This window comes from Micrasema longulum, unplaced genomic scaffold (assembly GCF_059751315.1).
Source record: "Micrasema longulum isolate JH-2025_06_02 unplaced genomic scaffold, ASM5975131v1 h1tg000452l, whole genome shotgun sequence".
NCBI lineage: Eukaryota > Metazoa > Arthropoda > Insecta > Trichoptera > Brachycentridae > Micrasema > Micrasema longulum.
The window spans coordinates 768,900-789,041 of NW_028277651.1; the positions used below are offsets into that span (position 1 = coordinate 768,900).

Genomic DNA, 20,142 nt, shown 5'->3' on the forward strand with positions numbered 1-20,142 from the left:
ACACATTTTTTTAAAGAAACTGCAGTAGTAGGTATGGTTTTCAATTTAATGACATTTATATTTAAGTAATGTTATATAAAATGTTTTTATGGTATTTTTTTTAGTTGTGAATAGAACTTATTTGTCTTTACTTAATCTGAAAATTAAAATTTAACAAATACTTGAAAATGGACATGTCAAAAATCGCAATAATCGGCGTGCGTGCGTGCGTGAAAAGATGTATGAATGTAGAGGAAGCGAGGTATGTATGTATATTCAGAGTGATGTGGCATGTAATTAAAAAAAAAAAATATTTTGACATTTTTAAAATTAAAATTCTTATAAATTTTTATGATTTATATTTTTCTATTATTATTTTGTATCAGTGGCGGTATTTTCATAGAAGCCCATAAGCCGGGCTTGCCTATTAATTTTATTTCAAAATTACCAAATCTGAACCAAACGCTTAAAAATAATTCATTTCGTTGTTTAAATTTTCCGCCGCATGAGAATTAGAGATCTATTCGACGTTGGTACTGTTCGCATCCCGAGATCCGAACCGCATGAAATCTGTGTGCGCGAACGACAATGTCTTCTTATCTTGCTCACGCACGTGGGCTTCTTATGGGGCTTATTTCACGGTGCAACTCGCATGTGATGCAAACAGTAAACTCAACAAATGTTTGTCTGTATATGTTGAGTTTTATATGGGAATCTGAAGCCAGCTTCTTTAGGGTAAAGTTGACAGAGAGCGCCTCTCGTATTTCGTATCGAACAAACTTTACGATTGTTTATTATGATCTTTTTTACGGAATTTGATAATTTTAAACGGTTTTTTTTTATCTTAATTGTATAAAGACCCGTACTGGTTAAAATTTACGATAATTTACTTAATTTTGTGCAAACGTCATATATAAAATGAATTCTGAGATGGCCGACGTTTCTTTTTTATTTGCCTAACTACTTTCCTTTTCCTATATCTTATTTCAATTATAATTTATATTTATGTATCTATGGGTTTCGATGACTATTATTCAACTCTACGCACGCTATATTATATTGATGTTACTTATTGGTAATGGTTGATATCTGAGGAATTCCTTTATATAAAATAATATTGTGTTTTCTTTATTTCGTTTATTTAAACGACCTCAGAAAGATTATCCTATGCATATTTTAAAAAAAATATTGTTATTCGTCATAATATGCCTTTTGGATGCTTTGTAGACTGTACAACTGTAGTGAAGAAAGCTCACATCATGTTTTAACACAAATTAATTCATCACCATTCCTTTTCCGCACCTAATGGTGCATAGAGTACTGCAATCGCATTGTATCTTGATCATTTTTGCTACATAAATGTAAGATGATCAGTCTTACGCTTCAAGTACCAGTCCAGGGACTATGACACATTCTAGTGTAAAAACACCTTTTTAAATAAATATTTCATATCAACCATGTCGGGAATCGAACCCGAGACCTTTTACATAGTAGGTAAATGCGCTGGCCACTATACTATGAGGCTGTCAAACAATTACACCACATGTGAATTTAAAAATATATATATGGGCTTGCCTTACTCGTAAACCCTAGGCACGCTACTGTTTTGTATACTGTTTTGATTATTTTGTATATTGTTAAATATGTTTATAAATGCTTTTGATTTATATATAGAAGAGTCCCGACTTAACACGGAATTTTCTAACAAGTCTGGACATAAAAAAAAAAATTTTGCTAAATTATAAAATTGTATATTTTGTTGCATTAAATAAATAAATAAATAAAATCCTATTTGCCTACCCCCACTGAAAAACGGCGTGATGGTTTTTTTTGTTTGTTTTTTTATTTAATTAAAGTCTAATAAATATTGTAAATCATAATATTATAATGTCATTCACGTTTCTCAATTAAAAGTTTAAACACGGAACTAAATGAAGGATTACACTGTTCTCGTGTGTTGTGTTGAGGTCTGGTCTGTCGTGGTGGTGAGGTAAGGATAACACTGTTGTGTCGTGTTGTGAAGTGGTAAGGTGCGTTGAGGGCTCTTCTGTCGTTTTTGTTGATCATTCATCGTGTTTGCTTAGCTTGCTTAACGTCCTTGCGTAACTGTGAACAGTGACACAATGCGTTAAGGAGATGTTTCTAGAAACACATTGTTGTGGTGTGTTGTGACACGCCATAACCCCCTCCATCACTCTGACGCAGACTTGAAAATCGTTGGATCGGGATTGCATCGTGGCGCACCACGACAGACCACGCTCGAGCAATGTAATTCTAACCATATACGATACATAGAAGCGCAATACTGAACCGAACTCAAGTCATGTGTTGTCTTTTTCTGTAAAAGGGAAGAGGGTTTATCTACTAACACATTAAGGCTGTAGTCGGGTAAAACGAACGCAAAATTAGGAAATCATACGATTTTGCCATTTTAAAACGAATGTTTTTTTTAATCGGGCAATATTAAAAAAACAAATAAACATATATTAGATAAAAACAATATTTTTAAAAGGTAGTTTTATGTAACAAAAAAAAAAATACTTTTAGACCGGCAGATTACGCCATTTCAAATTTAGACTTAATTTAGGTATCTGGGATCTCAATAAAGACAAAGTACTGAACAAAAATTTGTTGTAATAATTTGAAGATAATACATTTAACATAAAATTGGCCGCGGCCAAATTTTAATTTTTCGTTTTGGAAAAAAAATACAAGCATTTTAAATCACATACATTTTTGTGACAATTTCCTTTATTTCTACTTAAAATTATGCCTTCGGTAATACTTAAAAAAAAAATATTGAAATACTTAAGTTAAACCTATTTTTATTGGATTGTTTTCTCTTTTTTTTTAAAAGAAGATAATTCTGGTTGTAATATTCAATTTTAAACAATATCTTATTGACTTTTAGACTGACCTTCAGATCAGCCTCAGATCAGCCCTAATCGCTTTCGAAAGGGCTGGTCTGAAGATTACGAAATTTGAAATGGCGTAATCTGCTGGTTAAAAGTAATTATATTTTAGTTACATAAAACTTTTAAGTATATTTTTTGCTGAAATACCTTTAAAAAATATTGTTTTTATCTAATTTATGTTTTTTTTTATTAATGACCGATTAAAAAAAAAAATTCGTTTTAAAATGGCAAAATCGTATGATTTCCTAATTTTGCATTCGTTTTAACCGACTACAGCCTTAACGAGTAGGGTTGGGAGGCGTGTATCGGTCGGCGGTCGGGCTGGGGTGCTCCTCCGCCGCCGTGGTAAGGATTCTGTCCTAGTATGTAGGGTTGGGTTTTCATATTGCGTGTGGTTAATAAGGTCGGTTGTCAGGTTGGTTGATAGGTCGGTTGATAGATTAGTTGATAGGTCTTGACTAGGATGATGCCAGATTTTGAATAGGTTGATCTTAGTTCTTGAATAGGGTGGTGCTAGGAATAGAGCGAATTTTATAAACAACGATTTTCTTTTAGGCTTAATAGGCTTGAATTGTTTGGCCGGCGGAGGGGTGGTAACGGTTCTGGTTCTCCCGATCGGACTTGTTTCTTCCGGTTTACTAACAAGCTAATGAACTAACATACCCTATCGCTGTCAGAATTGGTAAAATTATTTTGAGGGTGACAGACAATTGACTGTATATACTTAGGTTGCTCTGACGGCAAAAGGGGCATTGAAAGCGGTTAACGTAAATTCTAAAAAAAATCATTCAAACAATAAAAAATTACCGCTCATTACAGCTAAAAAATATATTGTTTTTACTATGTGCGGCTCTGAAAAGAGGCCAAAAGGCCGATGAAACAGATCCGGGTAAGTGGGTGGGAGCTTTCTTTACATAAAAGTTGTACGTGCCAAATAGCTCTCCAACACACCACTCAACAACACGACATAACAATGTAATCCTGGCTTTAAGCGTGTTGTTAAATACAAACATAAATTATGTTTCGTTATCAAAAATTTATAATAATAATAATAATAATAATGTTTGGATAATTTATATAGCGCCATTTTTGTGAAAATCACCTCAAGGGCGCTGTACAATAAATAAATATCCCAACACGTCTTGCAGCTACAGAGCGCATGGACGGTTGGGATTCTAGTTCCTCGTCTCCAATTATGATATATAACAATTGTGATATATATGAGCTAGATAACAGAACGTCTTGCAGCTACAGAGCGCATGGACAATAAGAAATCTAGCCCCTATTTACATTTTTATTTTGATTTTTTTTATATGACAAGAAGTTTAGAGTTTAAGTGATATTTTAAAAACATAATAAAAAGCAAATTTATAAAATTAGAATTTAGATAACAACAAGTCTTGCAGCTACTGAGCGCATGTACGGTTGAAATTCTAGACCCCATTTACTAAATTTAGATATTTGATAGTTGATAACATTTACATAATATGATAAAAATAATATGATAGCTAACACCACAAAAAGTCTTGCAGCTTCAAAACGCATCGACAAATGTAATTTCAACAACATAAGAATGATTTAAAAAAGTTAATAATAAAAAATAATTTTAAAAAACGCAATAATAATACATTGAGCAAAGAACTAGTAAGTATGGCAATTAAGTGAACATGTAACAGCACAAAAAGTAAAATATAAAGAACTAAACAAAGATACCATTCCTTAACTTATTATCAAGGTTAACAAGACAATAGACGATACTCAAACTCGTCCCTGTTTTATTTTATACTCTGTATTATGTTCTTTGTTTATATAAATATTCATTTCTGTTACTAAAGGTAGACTTGAGGGTACTATTTGCAAACCCGGCAAAATCCATCTTTCTTCATTTTGAGCAAATCACAAAAATTTCAAAAAATACTTCAACTTTTTTTTACACTTCAATTTTTCATTATAATCAGTAAATATTTTATACGTTAGCAGTGATGACATAAGCATGATTATGTCAAGAAACAGTAGTGATATAATAAATTTAATTTTATACATTCCAACTTTACAATACTCAAGTAGAGGTTGCCATGTTTGCAACGAACTCGACAGTTAAAAAGTCAAGTTCTTACAAATAAAGCCGTATTCTTAACTGACCATGTTATAATTATTGTAAAAAATTGTATTCTGAATATGTTTCAATTAAAATCTCGCTTTTTTTAGATTTTGGATTTTGCCGGGTTTGCAAGTAATACCCTCACTTATGAGTTTAAGAAAATAATTATTCTAATGGAAGTTGGCTGTATATCGGAAGATAAGAGTTACCCTATAATTGTGTTGTTTCCTAGAGCAAATCGCAAACAGCATTATTCAATTGCTTGACAACCATTCAAATAATTTACGTAACAAATTGACGTTACCATTAAAAGTCAGTAGATATTTTGTAAAATCAAACTTAATCTTTATTTTCATTCAATAAAATAAATATCAAACTTATTTTTGAAATTTTAGGAGCATTAAATCTATTATTTTTCAGGTATGGTATGATCACTCGGTAGAAGGAGCTAACTCAGCAAATAGTGAAAATTCGTAGTAAGGATTTGTAATGAATTTGTTTTCACAAAGGTAAAATATTATTTTCTTTAGCCTAGGAACTTCCTTTGAAGATTTAATCGGTCATCGTATCCTGTATCATATATTATGTAATTTCCAATCGAATCCTTGCTACGCTGGCGGCGTTATCACATGCTCATTACAGCTAATCCTCTCTACCTTTTGTGATGACGTCCGTTTCGTGTGCTGATATCATCGTCCTCCTATTTCCACTCTCTAGTCTTCCTTTACGGCTTAAGAAAGTTTCTGGGTAATCCTCGATGAGAGAAAGCCCTTAGAAGATTTATTATATATTAAATCCTAAGTGGCGCCCAACGTGAGGCACGCGGAACAGAAAACAAAAATACATATAAATAAACTTAGCTTAAACAAATTATTCCATTGATACTCTTTTCTACTGACACGAAGCCCTCCGGGTAATTTTTCAAACCCTAAGTGGAATGAGCAGTGGAATCAGTGTATAGTTAAATTCAATTGAAATCGCGGTTTTAGAAAATGAAATGTTTAAAGAATAACTCGTTTATTGACAAAAAATAGTTTTTTTAGTACGTGGGAAACCCATAGGAAGACCCTCGGTCTTTGACACAATTTTCAGGTATGTGGAGGGAATGCTTTCACTGTCACTAAATTTGTCAGGTTCAAATAATACAAATGAAATTTAAAAAAAAACAAGAAACGACATCGGAGACTTCTGATCCAATTTTCTCTTACCAAACGCTATATTAATATATATGTTTTTTATCCATTGTATTTTTCTTCTCTCTTTTATATTAAGAATGACACGTTATTTTTGTCTCTAAAAGTTTTGGTCAATCCAAGTATTTAAAAAAAAAAAACATTAGTTATACAGGCGTTGTAAATATTATATATACCATTAAATTATAGATATATTTTTTAATTGTTACATATTATTTATTACAGCAATTTACATTAAATTATTTTTACAGTTAATTAGTAAAAGTATGCATACTTATTTTTTGTTTTTGCTGGTGAGTAATCTAACTGCCTAACTAAGGTTCTAAGGCAGTAAATGGTGTATTTTTTAAGTTAATTTTGTCATAAATATCATTTACTGAAATAAAACAATATAATCAATTTTGATATCGAACTTAAAGTCAAGACATAATACATATAAAATGATCTACAAATGAGATACACGTATATACAGTATTATTACTACAGAACACATCATAAAATGTTCATATGTGCCCTAATTCCAGATTTAAAATTAAATAATAAATGAACACCAATAAATAATAAATAAGCTATTAATATTTAAATCCTATGTCATTACCATTAAAACTAGTAATCTATTTATCTATTTATTTACATACATCCTTTTAAATTATTTTTTCATTTATTTAAACGCCTTGTAGGCTTTTACGTGTTTTACATATATTTATATATAAATAACATACATGTATTTTACACTACAGTAGCAAAAAATAAAAAATGAAGTAATAAGAAAAAGAAAATAAAAATATATAAAAAATAATCTTACATACATACATATATTCCAGTAGAGAGAACAGAAGTTCATTTTTTTTCCCATCGGTTATATTAAAAGAATCTTAAAATTAGAAGAATGTAGAAGAATTGTTAGAATGTCTGGCCCGTATTGTTAGAATGTCCGGCCCGTATTGTTAGAATGTCCGGCCCGTATTGTTAGAATGTCCGGCCCGTATTGTTAGAATGTCCGGCCCGTATTGTTAGAATGTCTGTCCCGTATTGTTAGAATGTCTGGCCCGTATTGTTAGAATGTCCGGCCCGTATTGTTAAAATATCTGTAGCTCAATCGCTCAAGACGTGCTAACAAGCGACGTGATAACAATTTCTCACCCTGGAGCTCAATCACAGATGGCTATCGACATGCTAAAAAACGTGCTAAGTATTTGAGCGATCACCACGAACAATCATGAACACGCTGAAGTTATCGCGGTCGCGTTGCAAAACGCCATAGATAAGTTCCGTATCCGTAGTCCGTGGTCAAACGTCAAATCAAAAAAGTCAACACGCGTGTAATCTCGTGCCGGTTTGTTATTTCGTTTTCAAGTTACAAACAATTACTATGGCGACTGCTTTTCTTAACATTTGGCTTGCCGACCGCCGGCTAAATGCAATACGGCACTCGAGAAAAATTGAAAGAAGGCGTGTGCGAGATTCAACCAATCCTCTTGAACTGACCGAAGTTGAATTTCGTTTTGCAACGCGACCGCGATAACTTCAGCGTGTTCATGATTGTTCGTGGTGATCGCTCAAATACTTAGCACGTTTTTTAGCATGTCGATAGCCATCTGTGATTGAGCTCCTGGTTGTTTATCGTATTCGCATTCGCAATCACAATGGAATATCCGTGATCACCTAATATTGAATGTCAAAATATTTACGTTTTGCGACGTATAATCCTACTGCGTAATCACATATTTTAATTTCACCGGTATAAATATGGAAAATATTCCAAAACTGCAATTTTTATTTATTATTTATTATGCTATTTATTGCATTTAGCCGGCGGTTGGCAAGCCAAATGTCAAAAAAAGCAGTCGCCATAGTAATTTAAATTCATTTTTCACTTTTTTGTATTAGATACTTCTTACTATTTTGCAAAGGCAATATATTGTATTCTTTTTTATGGTAAACGCCGATTTTTCACAAGTGAACTGTATTTATTTACGAGGAAAACAAAAACAACCCGGCACGAGCGTTGACTTAGAGATTACACACGCGTTGACTTATGACTGCGATAACTTAATCAAGTTCATTATTACACTTATTTGTTTATAAATTTGTATGAACCACTTAATTTTTTTAAATTACACTTTGACCGGTTTCGAGGTTACTACCTCATCGTCAGGAATTTAACTAACTTATAATTTCACGGGTTGCTATTTATATCATAAAATATTGTATGAAAGAGACAGAAAATTGAAAGAAAGAGAGAGAAAGAAGATCATAACGGGAATAGTTTTAAAAGAGGACTCGAAGTTAAATTTAATTGATTATTTATTATTTGAAGTTTTTGATCAATGGCTTTACTAATTTCTAATCGTTCTAAATTATCTAAACGAAAACCATTTTTATTGACATGCAAAATTTCTACGCTCGTTTCTTGATTAAATTCATGGTTTTCGGATATAAGATGATTTGCGAATTCTGAAAAATTATTACGAGTATTACTCAGACATCTTATATGTTCTTTGATTCTAACTTTAAATTTACGTGAAGTTTTTCCAATATAGAAATTTGGGCAATTTCAACAATTTAATTTATAAATTCCCGAATGATTTAATTTATCATCCTTATCTTTACAATTTGTTAATATTTTACCCATATTATTATTAGTATAAAAAGCTGGCCTAATATTGTTAGGTTAAATTTGTGCTATATTATTAGAAAATGAATTAATGTACAAAATTCTACGCCAGTTCTAATTTTTATTGGAAATATTTTGGGAACTGTATAAGTAATTTTTCCTATGGTTTAATTTAAGTTTTTTATTCAAAATATTGTCAATTAAATTTAGTTCATATTATTGAAAGCAATACTCTTTATAGTATTTAATTCTAAGACAAAATTATTTTTATTTAGTGGTATTGAAGTAAGCCGATGTATCATAGAATGGAAAGCAGAGTGTTTATGTGATAAAGGATGATTAGAAGATTTATGGATGACCACATCTGTATATGTCGGTTTTCTAAATATTTTAAATTCAATTTTATTTTTTGTATTAATTAAACTTAAATCTAAAAAGTTAAGTTGTGAATTTGATTCAATTTATAAAGTAAATTGTATTTTCTGATGGAAGGAATTTAATCAATTTAAAAATGAATCTAATTGACGATCTGATCCAATCCAAGTTCATTATTGTTTATTGTGATAAATTTAAGATCTGGTTCCCTAGACTGTGCAATCTTAGAATAGGTGAATTAATAGCATAATTAGTAGCAGCAATATCTATATGAAATGGGACATTATGGCTAGTAGTCCTAATAGGTATTCGGAATTGAATCATATTTAGCAAGTCAGGGAGAGTCCAACATGCCATTTATTATCTTAAACATTAAATCACTCAGTTTCCGTGTTCTGGATAAACTTTCCAAATCAAGTGTATTCATTAAGAAGTCATAGTTTAAAAATTCAATAGAAATAGATAGCTTGTAATTGATAAAACGTAAAAAATTATCTGCACTCTCTCAAGTTTTAACGAATGAACTCCGTAAAATGGGCTCTAGATACTTGAATTGTATTCAAGTATGCTCCTGACAAATGGTACATACAAAGTTTTGAAAGATAAAATTGATTTGAAATCTTTGACCGTTCTCAAAATATAACCTAACGATTTCATTGATCTATTAATAATTTCATTAATATGAGGTATAAAAATCAGCTTTTGATCAAATACAACACCCAGATCCTTGATTTCAGATACCCTTAGTAAGACATGTTGATTTATTCTATACTCATATGAGAAAGGTTGTTTTTTATTGTCTACATGATGGTAACGGCCTTTAAGACTTTCGCTTTAATAACCTCTTCACCGGTCGCTCCCACAGCTGGTAATGTTGCGCTCCCCTGGGCACCCAGTCGGGACATACCCGTATCTCGTGTCCCCAGTCCCCGTGGAAAGCTCTAAGCAATCCATCGGGAGTTCCTTTCATGGATGGCAAATTGATTTCTTTGTTATAACCTTACGTAAGGAAAACGCGGGAAGGTTTTTATTGTGCCCCGCCATTGTGTCGCTCTGTACATTACATTATATTCCAGACCATATTTGTTATTGGAAGGAAAACTTAAAATTTACTTTGAGTTGTGTTGTATAATAATAAAACTTGCCTCGCGGGAAGAAAGGCCGTGATCGATAGTATTGACAAAACAAAAGGCTTTAGATTTTGGCTTCAACTTAATATTCAGGACGCAGAAATAGTCTATTCTAATCATTGATATATATATATATATACACTAAACGCAGTACTAAGCATCCGTCTTGTGTTACCTTCAACTTAGGTTCCGGAACTTAACCTGTAGTCAGTTAATGTGAAGCAGCGTAAAAAGGCTTGACATACAGCTTTGTATACGCAGTTAACTGGGATGGACAGTTAGTCTCTTTTAGTCTACTACGCGCTTTGCTCGGCAATTTTGACGCGACAACGCTCATTTTTCAGAACGTAATTTCAAACTATCATTCTATGAAGCATCATGTCAATTTAAATATACCTCAGTGATTCTAATTGAATTAAAATATTAAAACAGAGATGGAGAACATTTTAGAGAAAGTATGGAAGTCTAGGCATTCACATGGCTATAACCTGTCATTGACTGGTTTATGTGGCCACTTTACACACTCTGTAACATTCACCATTTTGTCTATATTTGAATATCCATATTTTTTTAATTCGTCCAAATAAATTGGGTTAAACCAGCTGGTCTAAGAAAAAATATGAAAATTGAAAAATGTGTGAAAATTAGGATTTTTGTTCTATTCTCAATTATAACTCAAAGGAGCATGTGTATCTTCGAAACGGTTCAGTAATTAAACAAATAATAAGTGGTTAAAAACAACGTAATTTTATTTAAATTACTTTACTCTCGGTATTTTTCTACAAACGCCGATGCACATTTTGATCAGTGCCTTGTTTGATATTAAACTCGGACAGACAATATAACATGCATGTGGGATCCCAATCAGAACTAGCTCTCTCTGTATATTCGTAAATCTCAATGTAACATATGTTAAAGCTCTGTTACTGTACGTACACAAACATTATTCTCTACCTTCCATAACTCCTTCCACAAATACAAGAGTTACTAGATACTCCACCCTGATGCTGAAAAAACAGTTAAAAATTCATACAACTTCCGATCAAAGAGGATTGGCCTACTACTCGGTTAAAGTGTACAATCTACTTCCATTATCCACAAGGACAATTAGTAAGTACTCACAATATAAAATTGCTATTGAGAAATGGATAGTGGAGGTGGGTTGCGCACGGATCGATGATTGGATCAAGCCAAATAGGTAAAAATTTGTGTACTCTTTATGAAATTTGGTCTACAGGTCTATATAAATTGGTTATGTTTTTTTATGATTATTAGATTAATTACGTTTTTATTTTATTATTATGTTAAATTTGTTAAATAACTCATTTAAGGCATGTTTTACACTTATTGTAAAATGTTTCCATCGGCACGGGACACCCCAGAGAGGGAACATTATTCTGTATAAAAAAAGAACACAAACATTGTAGAAGTACAAATAAATATTAGACCGGGCCGATGATGTATGAAGTTTTTTATTTTTTTAGACATCAAAGTGAAAGGGGCCTAAAAAGTTGCAGTTTGGATCACATTGAACGTAAAAATTATTTATAAAAATATTTCATAGGTACTTCTTTTGGCCCTCAACCGAGGTTTGAAGTTTAAAACTGTCTAAATATTTTGTTTATTATCTATATTGACAAAATTATTTTTTTGTTAGTAAGATATAACTAAATCGCATTACGAATTCGAAGACGTTTTAAAACTACCGAAATACAAATAGTTTACTCTCCGCGGAACTGATTCCGTTGAGCACCTGGCTAATATTGACGAAAACGATGGCTCATTAAAACAATGCTACTTATTTATTACAAAACAAAGTGCAACTCACGCCCTTGGGTGCTTATTTAATAAGGTTTAATGTACATTGCAAAGTTTAATTGCACTGATTTTCTTACTTAAATACGAAATCGCATCCGTTTTAGCGCAAAAAAATGACTTTTTCGAAAAATTCAAGCTCTGGTTGAGGGCCAAACGTAGTATCAAATATATTTTTTGCATTCTGAGTAATCAAAAAGAAAACTTTTTAGACCCCTTTCATTTCAAAATTCGAAAAAAAAATAATCGGCCTACCCTAGTATATTTTTTTATTTTTTATTTATTTATTAATATTTTACTCTTATAAACTATAATCAATAATAAAAATATTGTGGCCTCACCGGGGTTACCCGTGAGGCGGACACTTAACTATATACTTTTTTGAAATGTTTTTACATTACATTACAAACAAAGAAGACTAACTTAATAAACAGAGATAATTAACAAAATATTCAGACAGTTTTAAAAACTAGGTATATACATCTATATTATTTATATTACAAAACGTACAATGAAAATAACAAAAACCTAACATAAGCTATACATTTGTGGAGCAGTTGATTCAATATTGGTTTGGGCGAATGAGACAATCCATTTTACTTGTACCTAGCTCCACTATCCATTTTTTATAGCCTTTTTAAACATTTTCTCGTTACTAATTATTTTAATAGATAGTGGAAGTAGGTTATAGATTTTAATTGAATAATACTCAAAATCCCTTTGTCCGAAAGAGGTTATAGTTTGTATTTGTTTAAGTTGTCTTTGTGTTGAGGATTTAGTGATTATAGTATTTGTATGCGATGCATTGTAGGGGTTATGTCTTTCATTGAAATAAGAGTAGTTTTTGAATCTGTAAATGAGTATTGTTTTAGCGTATAATTGTTTTGGTGTCATAAGTTGTGATTTGTGGAATATTTCTTCAGTAGATGTCTGTATCGGGACTCTGAGCATTAATTTAACTCTAGATTTTTGTGCAACAAATATACTATTTAAAACTGTGTCACTTATATAATATCGTCACGAATCTTGACGTCACAATTATCAATGCCAACCAAACACGTCGCGTTTTTCTATGAAATATTTTTTAATAATTTCTTTTTAAAAGTTATGTATGAAAATCCAATTAATTATTCGGAATTATGGATTTTTGTGCAACAAATACACAATTTAAAACTGTGTCACTCGCACCCATCCAACCGATTATACCGTATTTCAAAATTGATTGACACAATGCAAAATAAATCTTTAAAAGTTCCTGTACATAAATTATATTTCGAATTGTTTTGAATATATACGTTAGTCTTTTAAGTTTATTAGTAATATTTTCAATCTGCTGTTTCCACTTTAAATTCTTATCAATAATAACTCCTAAGTATTTGACATTGTCTGTCCTATCCAATCAATATTGGGCAATTACAATGAGCACTTTGAAGACAATGTATCTATTATCTTCCCACCTATTTTTAAGGAACAGTAAAGAGTTTCTTTGATATATGACTTGGAAGAGTGTATAGATCAAAGCACCACAAGATAAAAGACCTCTCACAGCTTACGTTTGGTTACCTTGAGGCTACGAGGTGTATTGGGCATATTGTAATGTGCACAAACTTTCTTATGGAGAGCCAAACTGCAAGTGTAAACGCATTCAGGAAAAAAGATCTTGGTCCACAAAGTTAATGCCGTGAATATTAATAGTGTAATAATTCAAATAAATGAACTTGGTTTTTAACCCCTTATTTATTAATAAATGTCATTAAATATTTGTACATAACCACTTTTTGACTTTTCTATGTCTACCGGTTTCGAGACGTACTCGTCTCTTCGTCAGCACACCAATTAAACCAACATGCAAAACATACTATATTCCTTCACCATAGTTGTTGCACAAAAATATAAAACCAACACGAAATGTATTTTAATAAGCACATAAACTGAATAGGACAAACATGCGCATGATTTGCGTGCGGTTTTTTAGAGAAATATAGATCTTTGCGCTGCGCGTGTTCGTAGATATTAAAATCTTCAATTTGATATGTAAAAAAGAAGTAAGGAGCATAAATGTTTTATTCATCGATCTACCAGGGTTGCATTCGAGGAGAATGCATTTACAAAAAAATGGAAAGATGTTGTTTTTTTGTGTATTGAAAAAGTTTGTTTTTGAATGTTTACAAACAGCATTTTTGTGGATCCGATCCTTTCCTTAAATTCCTTATAATTTCAACAAATTATTTCTTTTTACTGGATTTTTGGTAATACTAAAATATTATTAACTGACATTCAATACATTTTTGAAAATCGCATTCATGAATAAAGTGCACCCCTGTTTCTAGAAGAGCTGAGTTTGACATTTACAAAAAGAATTCTATATTTGAAAATGAATTATTTTGTGTTTTGGAATTCAACCATAAACAAGTACCTAGGTACCCACTTAAATTCAATATTTGACTATCAACTATTTTTAGTTTTGGAATTTAATCACATACAAGTACCTGGGTACCTACTTATCAATGAAAAGTCTTTTTCCAAGCTAATCGCAGGTAAACCAACGTTCGGGCAGGACAACGTCCGTCGGGTCCCCTAGTTATTTATACATTACCAGCGTGTACATTACATGCTAGAATACTGTACTCCTAATAGGTTATCTTACTATGATAGTATTAATAGAAAAGGGTCCAACAAAAATTATTTGAACAGGTCGATTCCGGACAAACCTTAACTTCTCTAACTATGCAGAAAGTATGCAGTACCATAGAATAAACTCTCTTCAAAATCGTAGAATAATGTTAGACTAGTTATTTTTGTACAAATTAATAAACAAAATTGATTCCCCTAATCTACTTGAAAGACTTCTATTCCGCGTGCCATCTAGATCGCCAAGACAAAATCTTCTGTTTTACACAGCCACGCGTCAACCAACTATTTAAAACAATCTAGAATACCTAGAATATGCGAGCAGTATAACCATAGATTTACTGAGGCTGATATTTTTAATGACTTTGAATGTAAATTTAAGTCAAAAGTCAAGGAACTACAAAACATTAAATCACTGGTACAGTTTAAAGTAGGTTTGAAATCTTGGATAAGCATCGAAGGAGCAGATAGACACATTCTGTAAAAAAAAATAAAAAAAATAAATGCATACTGCAAATAAATCATATTTTCATAATTTCAGCATATGTTAATTTGGCTTTTCTTTTATATTTCTTTTCTTTTATTTTTCTTTTCTTTTCTTTTCATGGTCATGTCATACCATATATATGTGCTATAAACTTTTTAATAATTCAAAAAGGAATGGCCCACGCTGTAGTCTTTGTGGGCATTTTTTCCAATTCATGTTATAGCTTAATTTTAAGATATATTTTTGAAATTATATTTCTATGTAAATAATATGTGTATGGAAAAATAAACAAATCAAAAAATTAAAAAAAAATAAAAAATAAACAAAAAAAAAATAGAAATATTGAGAGAAGCAAATATATAATTAGTTTTTCTATTTTATACATCTTTTTCATCTCTTATCTTTTACGCTCGGTATATTTAAGATAATTTGATTTATTGTCTTCAGTGTAAACATTTTTTTTTGGTGTGTGCAAGGGTGGCTTACACTAATATTGAAAGAAATTGTCAATGCATGTATTTTGTACATGCATGCTGTTTGTTTCCCCAATAAAATAAATAAATTTATCCAAACTTTTATCTTTAATCTTCACGCGCTCCCCAACGGTTGATAAATCTATAAATACAACATTCTGTAATAGCAATGGCATTCGACCGTTTTTACATTTTCCATGTTAGTAAACAAACTTTACTATACTACGGGCGTGACCCGGGAACATCAGCTTTCTTTTACTGCCTCAAGATTAATTCCAAACGAGAGCTTAACGACCTGTTCTCTAAACAGATTTGGCAATTTATAGTCCTCGTTAATTTGACAACGCGTTGTTCTTGAATCTGGGGATTAAAATGTTATTTTAACAGATGTAGTGTTATTGCTTTTTCATTTGTTCATGGAAAAGCTGTTTTATATTTTATTATTTCTAACCCGAATTCTTTGGAGATGTAAGGAGTGATAAAACAACGTATTATATGATAATGGTCGCAAAACGTCTTTGAATAAATTGTTAAAATAATAAATTAAACTTTAATAGCTTTGTTTACTTTATAATTCTTTCCTAATTAACTGCTTAGCATTTTAATTAATTCTTATGAAATTGTCGGTCTGCGATTTCGCAGGACATTAATCTTTGTCTCTTTCCGTTTAATTCGCAGTCTCCGTCATTTTTTTTTACTGCGTATATGGATATGTGTTTGTGTACTTGCTGGAGGTATGGTGAGCGGTGATAGCGGGGTGGTCCGCCGTCATTCGGGTGAATATAAAAAATATTTGAGCGAATGACCGTGGATCGCCTTGCTGTCGCTTCCTTCTGTGGTGCCTTCGGGCGCGATACCCTACCGATACCACATCATACAGATACAATTTTCATCGATCTTGGTACGAGTTTACCTACATAGATAGGTGCAACCAAAAAAACTAATATTGGGAAATATACATAGCACATTATACTCTACTACTAGGGGTTATTAATACATATTTTTTTGATTTACACATTGTATTCATATTATTTTTGAAATGTTATTGTGATTTTTTCATAAAATGCATAATTAAGATTATTATTACTATTTTTTATAATACGATGCACAAATAATGAAAATACATCAAATGTTGTTGCCAAAAACATCATACTCGTGTATTAAGGAACTTTAAAGCTCTGACAGTTTACGAATTGTTAAAAAATCGTATATGTGCTTAAAACTAATTACGTGAAGTATTGTCTTGACCGTTTTACCAAAACCACGTCACATTTTTCTAAACTTTTCCTTCTGCTATATATTAAACACTCAAATCTGCATCGTTCTCTTCTTTGCTGAGGATCGTGACTCATGACCATCTTCCATTGTTGTCTTCAACACGTCATGGCTTGTTGTCTTCCACCTCTCCCAACACACCGTCGCGTCGTCTGCATCGCTCCAAGTTTGATTTAGTCAGTCCATGTGGGGGATCATCCTCTACCTCTAATTCCTCCGACCTTTCCCATGACCATTAAATTTTCAAGACTGCTTTTGTCTCTTCTGGCGATGTGTCCGAAAAACTTATGAGACGTTTTAAACAGATGGAGGATATTCTGTTATCTACGTTCAGCTCTTTTAAGTTGGAAATAATGCCGAGTTAAAGGGGATACAAACACCACCATGTCCAAACATGTAGTAAAATAAGGTTAATAATATTTAGTGGTATTTTGGACGATGGGTGGGATCGAGTGGTTGGGAAAGGGATGGGCAAGGAGGTTGAAAGTTGCAAGATTGGTTAATTTTTAAATCAAAGAATGTGCTGTATTGAAAAAATATTTGATTATTCACTAGAGGGGGTTATTATTTTTTAAAGCTTTTTTAATTTGAAACACTTTGTTGCAACAGAGAGGGAAAACATTTTTGAGAAGGGAATATGAGAGTTTACAGGGCTTATGACCTGTCGTTTGCTGGTTTAAGTGGCCACTTTACACACTGTGTAACATTCGCCATTTTGCCACAAAAGTCAACAGATGGAAGAGTTAAGGAAATGTGGATGTTCAAACATAGGCAGAGTGGTGAATATTACACAGTGTGTACAGTGGCCACTTAAACCAGCCGATGACGGGTCATAAGCCCTGTAAATACCTAGACTCCCATATTTCCTTCTCAAAAATGTTTTCCCTCTCTTTTGCAACAAATTTAAATAGTTTCTAACACATTATATGTATATTGGTATCTGGATAAGCCCAACTTCTAGCCTATCTTTCTCAAAAATTGATATTAAACTGATTCAATATTCTTGATGTGAACATCGTAATATTGAAGAAGGTCTTCTCAGACGAACCATAAATACAAGCTATTGACTAGTCTTTCAATGCGTAATTTTAGAAAATGATTTCTGTCTGGTAATAATTTTATAATTATATTGACATCACACACACATTTTCGTAATTAAAATTTACATTACCCACGGCTTTGTGAGGTTTAGCGATTCCCATGATTTGTTTTTGTGCTAAGTAACTAATAATTGTTATTTTTGTTACAGAAATATAATATTTGAAACAAAGACGAACACGGCGAAGTAACCCCAAAGGTAAGTGATTCTATCATTTTATTTTAGAGATGTTACCTGTATTACTCATATTCTTCATAAGTCGTCTGTATTCAAAGGCCATATTCATTCTCAGGGGTAGCAAACGGGAAAAGTAGTGTCCGTAATAATAATGATTTGTGTTTATTTTTCACTGTAAATTTGACAAATATTTTATACTATACTTGTATTGGGAATCTTCACCTTCCGGGAGAATTACTTTTCTTTTTTTTTTCCTTAAATCCGCCAGCGCTTAAAATCTTCATGGGTCATCCCTGGTCACTGGACTACGCAGTTTTTATCAGGTCATGGTAAATTTAATGACAAATTATTTGTTTTCAATATTGTTGATTCCCTTTCGTGCTGCTGCGGATATCCTAATCAGTCTTCTGAACACATCCTGTGGTCTTGTCCCTTTCCCCTCTCTATGATTACCGAGTGGAGCTTCTCGCTACTATCCGTGGCGCTGTTATAGGTCCTATCGGATATAAAGATCTGGTGGCTTTCAAAAATTATTTCAAGGCTTTTAAAAAGTTTTGTAATTATTTCTGAGAATTGATCATGTCCAATCAATTTAATCCCAGTCGGTGAAGAATTCGCTTCTCTCTTTTCTCAATCCAATGAAGTGCATATTATGTATCTACTTCCGGATTACTTTATTTCAGCACAAAGATTCTAAGGCTACTAGATTACAGAAAGCTTCTTCTAGAAACTTTTCTCGTTCGGCAACGAACAACGTGTCCGTGGGCACCGCCAAATAGACTTATGTCCTCAGATCCTCAATGAGGTGGGCAAGCTTAGCAGCAGTATAGCATACTTGTATTGGTAGAAAGCCACAAATTCAATTTATTTATATTTTTGCCTGGTCTCGTGGTGCAATGGTCAGCTCGTTTGCCTACCATTCAAAAGGTCTCGGGTTCGATTCTCGACATGGTTTATATGAAATATTTATTTAAAACGGTGTTTTCACACTAGAATATTTCATAGTCCCTGGACTGGTACCTGAGTCGTAAGATTGATCATCTTACCTTCATGTAACAAAAATGGTCAAGATACGCTGCGATTGGTGTATCAATGCAGTGCCCTATGCCCCACAATGTGCGGAAATGGAATGATGATGATGATGATACTGTTTATAATTAATTGCCCGTTGCACAAAATACGTTACGTTAAAAAAAGTTTAAAGTTAAATAATTGACAAAATGAGCATAAATAATAATCTTACTTTTTTTATGCAACAGATTTTTTCCAATTTAATACTATTGGATCTTTGTCATCATTGGCAAATAGGCTTATGACCTGTCATTGGGCGGTTTGAGTGGCCACTTTACACACTATGTAACATTCACCATTTTGCCTATGTGTAAACATCCATATTTTTTTAATTCTACCATCTTGTCTGCGAACATTTAAATAGACACAAAATATTGCTATTTTTTTTGTGCAGTAAATTGGTCTTAAGAGGTTTTTTATCGTTCTGCTGCTTAGTAATAAAATAATATTTACTTTAATTTGTCGGGGATTTATAAAACTTAAATATAAAATAAAATAAATACTGCCATATAATAAAATAAAATAATTATGTGTACCGAGCAATTATTTAAGAGCTAGGCAACACAGGCCATTTGTTCTTCCTGAATGCAGAAAAAAATACAGTTAATTATGCCTGTAAGAAGGATGATTGGTTTGTAGAATAGTTTACCAAGATAGGTGGATCTTAGTTTTGTAGATATTTTATTTCTTCTCATTTTTACTTTTTTATTTAAGTTAAAAGTTCCAGATGTCTTCGCTATAGTTTTTGTTGGCTAACTGTTCTACCTTTTAAATCTAACGCTAACTTTTTATTTAAAACATTTT

The 20,142-nt window shown here is 32.1% G+C and overlaps 1 long non-coding RNA gene across 1 annotated transcript in view; it reads left to right on the forward strand.

Annotated features, from left to right (window-relative positions):
- Window positions 1–20,142, forward strand: part of LOC148281510 (uncharacterized) — a 172,120-nt gene that overhangs the window by 67,684 nt on the left and 84,294 nt on the right. The window contains exon 2 of the long non-coding RNA XR_015822342.1: window positions 18,241–18,288. This is a non-coding gene — a long non-coding RNA (uncharacterized LOC148281510). The remainder of the gene's footprint in view (window positions 1–18,240; window positions 18,289–20,142) is intronic.